Source organism: Phocoena sinus, chromosome 13 (genome assembly GCF_008692025.1).
Source record: "Phocoena sinus isolate mPhoSin1 chromosome 13, mPhoSin1.pri, whole genome shotgun sequence".
Classification (NCBI taxonomy): Eukaryota; Metazoa; Chordata; class Mammalia; order Artiodactyla; family Phocoenidae; genus Phocoena; species Phocoena sinus.
The window spans coordinates 27,881,981-27,888,273 of NC_045775.1; the positions used below are offsets into that span (position 1 = coordinate 27,881,981).

Sequence of the window (6,293 nt, forward strand, 5' to 3'; positions counted from 1 at the left end):
TACTCTAGCTGTCCTACTCTAAACTCATGTGTTTTACTATGTGGGGCAGGGGGCTGATAAATGTGAATAGGATAAAGGACTATCAAAATAAAGACTGGAATAAGTTATTTACAAAGGGAGGTTTTAGCTGGATAAGTGCATAAACTGAGAGAGCTCATAGAGTTTAGCTGCAAGAGTGATGTACTAAACAGGGTTAGAAGAAAGAAGTACTCAAGTATACCTTGATAAATCTGAACGAGGTTTTGGGGTGAGGTTAAATTGTGGAACCATTTATGGAAGATCAACTTGTGGGAATACAAAAAGAGGAAAGTTGGGTAACCTGGGCATGCAGTACTGTGGAAAGTCCACTAAGGCAGAAGGGAAATGAATGGATAAAGGCATTTTTGATTACTTTCTGTCAGGAAGTTGGCTAGAACCACAGTGAAGGAATAGGGAGTTTGAATGAAGTAATTCAGACATAGATAATGATTTTTGAGGGGTTTTAATGGCAATAGGAGTCTATCGCACACTTTTAAGAAAAAGGCATATGCTTTAACTCATACAATCACTTTTATTGGCATAACAAAATGGCAATATTGGGCTTCCCTGGTGGCGCAGTGGTTGAGAGTCCGCCTGCTGATGCAGGGGACATGGGTTTGTGCCCCGGTCCGGGAAGATCCCACATGCTGTGGAGCGGCTGGGCCCGTGAGCCATGGCCGCTGAGCCGGCCCGTCTGGAGCCTGTGCTCTGCAACAGGAGAGGCCACAACAGTGAGAGGCCCAAGTACCGCAAAAAAAAAAAAAAAAAAAAAGGCATTATTGTAATCAATAAGAGTTTCAAACATTTCCTACATTTTTCCAATATGTAACGTAAAGGCAAATGTAGAAAGGACAAAAGAAAACAGCTGTGTATGGCTCGATTTCAATTTATTTTTTTGATTAGTATCTCTAACTTAAGTTCACACTAAAATGGAGAAAATTCTTCTCTATGCATAAAAATATATCTCATTGTAAAGATTAATAACTTAGAAACTATGACAGCAATTTTCTTCAGTACTGGCTTGATGTTAAATGGAAGAATATTCCACTACTGCTAACTTTGAATTTTATCACTATAGCCAGTTGAATGCTATTGAGCTAAATAAAAGGGCCCTGGCAAATTTCTGTAATGAGAATTTTCTTATTCATATTACTTACACTTGGATGAAGTAATTTTCCTCTTTTTACCAATAAAAAAGATAACATTTGTGGAAATTTCTTTTGAGAGGTCATTTGCAGATATAAACACTTTTTTGAAAGATAAGAAAGAATGGCTTTTCTGTTTCTAGAGATTCTCATGTTTCAATAGACATTAAAACATTCACAGAAATTATACCAGCAGTGTCAACTTTGAAATACCTCCAACATTGTCAACTATGTTAAGATATGGGGATTGAATAGAATAAATAACGTTGTTCTGAAAGAGTCTGGAGTAGGATTAGAATAAACTTTTTAAATGAATATGCTTGGTTTCAGTTTCAACTATTTTTAAGCTTGAGCAACACTTTTTTTTCAACAAACACATGGTTCTTTAAAATCCCCAGAGATCCAACCTGCACTATTTTAAAACATTTGCCCACTTCTTTGCCCACTGTTTCACTTTTTTAAAAAAATCATAATTACATTGGAGTGTTGATTTCGAAAAGTATTGATTAACAGCGTTGCAAGATATTTCAAAAGACCATCAGATCTAATATTCACCTTCTAGGGAAGACTTTTAAATGGGTTGTTATACTTGGAATGGACAGGTATAATACCCAGAACTGATCATCATGCCATCCTCATTAAAGCCCGCCCAAAGTTACCAACAGAGAACCCAAGGGGTGACCTACATGTGATTCCACAGATCTAACCGTGATATCAAGATCTGGCTCATGGCAGTTAAGTAGCTTAAGTTCATCACCGCAATTTTCATCAGCCATCCCTCCACACAGTCACCCCCTAATGAAACACAATCTCCAAGCAAATACCAAGTGCTTGTGGAAATACAACCTCAAAAAATGTTCCTTAGCTTTCTGTTTCAACTAGAATGCTACCTATAAGCTTCCTCTATATAGAAATTCTGAAGTTTCTGGAGATTATATGTACATGTGTGTATATATATATATATATATATATATATATATATGTATATATGTGTATATATATATAGTTATATATAGTATGTTATTATGTATAACATATACATATATATAATCTTAAACACTTTTCTTATAATATATAATACATTCACTTCTGGTTATCATCTCCAAAGATGGAAAACACTGTCCAGGTAGATTATACATGTTTACAAGTAACATGTGACCCTTATAAGCAACCCCAATTCATGCGCACTTCCTCAGGCAGGTTAAGTCATCATACTTCTGTCAGTTTACACATAGAGGTCTTATTAACTAAATCTTTAATCCATTCAGTTTCTCTTTTCTAGACCTAATTTTATTTTCCCCTTCCATCAGATTTTGTGGCACCATTTTCCTTACTTTCTTAACTTTTCTAGTTATTGTTTAGTTTCTGGGTTATTTTTTTGAACTTGTGTCCTAAGCCCTCTGCTCTTCTGCATCCACAACTTCCCAAACAACCCTATCCACTCTTCGACTACTACGTGTTTGCTAATGAATAGTAGTCCTATCTCTTTTGTAATCCAGATCTATATCTCCAACAGCCTACCAGATATCTCCTTTCATGTTTCATATATGCAAAATGGAAATAATTAAATCAATCAATCCAACAGAATACAATAACAAATCTAGCCCCTTCAATGTGCTTAGTTTTTAAAGTGACATCATGACTAGATTTAGTCACCGAAGGCAAATTTGTATTTATTTCCTTAACAGCACTATCCTCTACTTTGCCCCTTCTAATAGGTCATCAAATCTTGTTGATCTCTACAGCTTTGGTCTCTTTAATCATGTGTGTTTTATACATTTCCTCTGCCCCTTATTTAGTCTAGACTCCTATAATTTCTCATATGACATAAGGAAAATAGCCTCCTATATCACTTGGTTGTAATCATATTCTCACATCCTTACCATAGAGATACACACATTGCTTAGATAGTGAATCATGTTAGTAACAGATGTGGTGGTAAAAAATGTGCTCTCTGTGCTAAAATAACCTATATACCATGTAATTTTTAATAAACTATTTGTTTTTAAGTGGCTCAGATATCTACATTGCAGGAAATATTTAATGTAAGGTTAAGATGAAAGGAAAAATGTATGGTAAATTTCAATAGATTAACAGGTGCTAGATGATCTGGGAGATCAATGGCATCAGGGGTAAGGGTGGTTACCAGTTCTGCTATATGCATTATCCAAAGTCACAAACACAAGAGAATCTTTTCCTCTTTTAAAAATAATCTTGGGCTTCCATCTTTGACAAACTTGTCACATATAAAACTTGAATTGGAGTAATAAAAATCCTGTACCTTTTTGAGTTTAAATAACTCAGTTGGATCAACACTTCATGTCTAGAATGGCAGACTAAATTAAATTCAGTTGTAAGGGGAATGAAAAAAGATTACAAAGGTAATGGAAATATACTACCCCATCAATACAAGGACAGGAAAGTCAAGAAGGTGAAATGGTAGAGAAAAGTCCTCTTGAAGGGAATGAAATTAGAAAAGAGATTCCTTTGGACTAGTTGCCTATCTACTGTATGGTAAGTAATATAAACCATTTGAAATAAAATTCACTTTAAAAAAAGAAAGTTTTGGTGCCACTGGGAAGGGGAGAAGCTGCTGCCACCGCCGCCATTGCCGGGAGCCGCGGAGACAGGTCACTACCTTTCCATTTCTCACAATTGGGCTGAGCACGACTGAACCATGGGGGAACACAGTCCAGATGACAGCATCAGCTACTTTGAGGTAGAGGAAGATGAGCTGACCCCTGATGACAAGATGCTCAGGTTTGTGTATAAGAATGGACTGGTGCCTTCCTCATCTGGAACTGTTTATGATAGGACAACTGTTCTTATCAAGCAGGATCCTGGCACTTTGAAAGCCGAAGATGACGACGGACAGTACAGAGAACACTTGCCGTTTCTAGTAGGGGGTGAAGAGGGCTTTCATCTAATAGATCATGAAGCAATGTCCCAGGGTTATGTGCAACACATTATCTCACCAGATCAGATTCATTTAACAATAAACCCTGGTTCCACGCCCATGCCAAGAAATATTGAAGGTGCAGGCCTCACAACTGCAGTCGGAATGTCCAGAAACGAAACATAACGAAGTAAAGCGGTACCGGTGCACCTTTGAGGGCTGTCCCCACACCTACAGCACAGCAGGCAACCTGAGCACCCACCAGAAGACCCACCGGGGAGAGTACACCTTTGTCAGTAATCAGGAGGCCTGCGGCAAGGCCTTCCTCACCTCCTACAGCCTCAGGATCCACATGCGGTGCACACAAAGGAGAAGCCGTTTGAGTGCAAAGTGCAGGGCTGTGAGAAGGCGTTCAACACGCTGTACAGGCTGAAAACACATCAGAGGCTTCACACAGGGAAGACGTTTAACTGTGAATCTGAAGGCTGCAGCAAGTACTTCACCATGCTCAGTGATCTGAGGAAGCACATTCGAACCCAAACAGGAGAAAAGCCATTTCGGTGTGATCATGATGGCTGTGGAAAAGCATTTGCAGCAAGCCACCACCTCAAAACTCACGTCCGTACACATACTGGTGAAAGACTCTTTGTCTGCCCCAGTAATGGCTGTGAGAAAACTTTCAGCACTCAATGCAGTCTCAAAAGTCACATGAAAGGTCACGATAACAAAGGAAATTCATACAGTGCACTTCTAAATCACAATGGATCCGAGGATACAAATCACTCACTCTGAGGAATTGAAGCCTTCTGTCCACAGATTCCGAATTTCAAGAACATTCCAATACAGGCCAGAATGCTCACTTTCAGCACACTTTCACCAGCCATCATTTTTGAACCAATGTTCTGGAAGTCAGCTGACCCAGCCATCCAGGAAGATCCTCAACAGACAGCCTGGCATATCCGAGCCACCCCGGTCTCTACTACCAGCCTCAGCACCGTCTACTTCTCTGCCTGCTCCCTCCCTAGGAACTGGCTCCCAGCAAGCTGCATTTGGCAACCAACCTGCTCTCTTACAACCTCCAGAAGTGCCTGTTCCCCACAGCACACAGTTTTCTGCTAATCATCAAGAGTTTCTTCCACACCCTCAGGCACCGCAGCCCATTGTGCCCGGACTTTCTGTTGTCGCTGGGGCTTTGGCGTCAGCAGCGGCAGTGGCGTCAGCCATGGCAGCACCGCCTCAGCCACAGAGTACTACTGAGCCCCTGCTGGCCATGGTCCAGACTCTGCCCCTGGATGCCAACTCTGTCCTAACTAGTAATCCCACTATAACCATCACCCTGACTCCGAGCACGGCTCTCCTGCAGCCCAGCCTCGTCACGGGAGAACAGAACTTACAGTGGTTACTGAATGGTGCCACCAGCTCACCACACACCCAAGAACAAATTCAGCAAACATCTAAAGTTGAGAAGGTGTTTTTTACCACTGCAGTACCAGTAGCCAGTAGCACAGGGAGCGCTGTACAGCAGATTGGCCTCAGCGTCCCTGTGATCATCATCAAACAAGAGGAGGCCTGTCAGTGTCAGTGTGCGTGCCGGGACTCCGCAAGGCGCAGGCAGCCAGCAGGAGGAAGGGCTGTCCTTCCCCTCCTGCTCCAGTGCTAAGCACCCAGCCTCCTGATGAGCCCAGCCTGAAGCTACCACCGCAGACTTTTTCCCCGCCCCCGATCCCCCTGTCGTCCTCCTCCACCACATCCTTTTCCTGTGAGCAAAGCAGACAAGCAGTGACTCCTTCAGACCCTCAGACAGAAACATTACGTGCCATGGATACGTCAGAGTTTCTGTCCCTCCAGAACCTGGACACGCCGTCCAATCTGATTCCCACTGAAGCACCACTGCAGGTGGAGGAGGAGATGGGCCTGACCAGCAGCTTCTCCAAGTGAAAGACCCGGAGGTGCTCACCTCCAGGAACAGAGGCTGAGCAGGAGGCAGAAGGTCCGATGCCTACCATCATGGGGTCAGCAGTTTGAAGGAGGAAGAAATCCTCACCTTTCAGACTCATTTTCTTGGTCCCAAGACACCTATGGTCACATAATCTATGAAAAAGGAGGCCAGAATATAAAATGGAGGAAATATAGCCTCTTCAATAAGTGGTGCTGGAAAAACTGGACAGCTACATGTAAAAGAAAGTAATTAGAATACTTCCTAACACCATACACAAAAATAAACTCAAAATGGA

At 41.7% G+C, this 6,293-nt stretch overlaps 1 pseudogene; it reads left to right on the forward strand.

The window, feature by feature from the left end:
* Nucleotides 1–3,769: 3,769 nt before the first annotated feature.
* On the forward strand, nucleotides 3,770–5,997 carry LOC116764635 (annotated as a pseudogene).
* Nucleotides 5,998–6,293: the final 296 nt, after the last annotated feature.